The 926-nt window shown below is 41.0% G+C and overlaps 1 non-coding gene across 1 annotated transcript; it reads right to left on the bottom strand.

The window, feature by feature from the left end:
* Nucleotides 1-304: 304 nt before the first annotated feature.
* LOC111728610 lies at nucleotides 305-370 on the bottom strand. Its single transcript, XR_002775847.1, has one exon. It is a non-coding gene; the product is annotated as a small nucleolar RNA SNORD104 (small nucleolar RNA).
* Nucleotides 371-926: the final 556 nt, after the last annotated feature.

Consider the following 926-nt stretch of genomic DNA (forward strand, 5'->3'; position numbering starts at 1 on the left):
GGCCCTGTGGTCCCAGCAACTTGGGAGATGGAGGCAAGAGACTCGCTTGAGCCCAGGAGTTGGAGGTTGCTGTGAGCTGTAATGCCACGGCACTCTACCCAGGGGGACAGCTTGAGGTTCTATCTCAAAAAAAAAAAAAGAAAGAAAGAAAGAAAGAAAGAAGAGAAAAAGGAGACATTGCAGAACAGTGGGGGAAAGGATTGTTTTGCTAGCAAAAATCATCCAAAGCTTAGCAATGCTAGAAAGAGAAGGCAATAGGCCCAGCCAAGGATTAAATACCCAGGACAATATACTTTTATTTTCAGCTTAGATTCCAGTTCACATCACCCACATCAGCCTAACATGTGCTATAAATGGATGTCTTCACAACTTCTGGGTGCAGGACACTACTACACCCAGTGTAGATGTCCCCCAACCTGCTTCCAGCCCCAAGCCGCAGAGCTACCTACTCATGCTACCCAGCATAGGAGCATACTTCATCCCCCTGGCCTCACAGTCACCAAAAAACTTTATCTTTCTATTATTGATTAAAGGTTAAAACTCTGGGAAGTCACATGTTAATCTATAGATTTTTAACTGGTAATGATGCAAAGGATTTCTCTTAAGTAGGGAAGGTTATAATAGTGTTATTGTCCTATAGGACATTAACCAGTTTTACATCCAACCTAACAATCTTATTCTAACATTCTTTTTTCAAATGCCTTATAAATACCCATGATATTTAATTTTACAAATCAACTAGACTGGATCACAGGGTGACCAACCAAAAGTGTTGTTGGTCAAACATTATTCTGGATGTGTTTGGGAAGATGTTTTTGGGTGAGATTAACATATGAATTACTAGATCCAGGAAGATGGATTACCCTCTGCAAGTGGATGGGTCTCATCCAATCAGTTGAAGGCACAAATAGAACAAAAAGGTGAGT

This window comes from Otolemur garnettii, unplaced genomic scaffold (genome assembly GCF_000181295.1).
Source record: "Otolemur garnettii isolate 467f Iridium unplaced genomic scaffold, OtoGar3 scaffold00172, whole genome shotgun sequence".
Taxonomy (NCBI): Eukaryota; Metazoa; Chordata; class Mammalia; order Primates; family Galagidae; genus Otolemur; species Otolemur garnettii.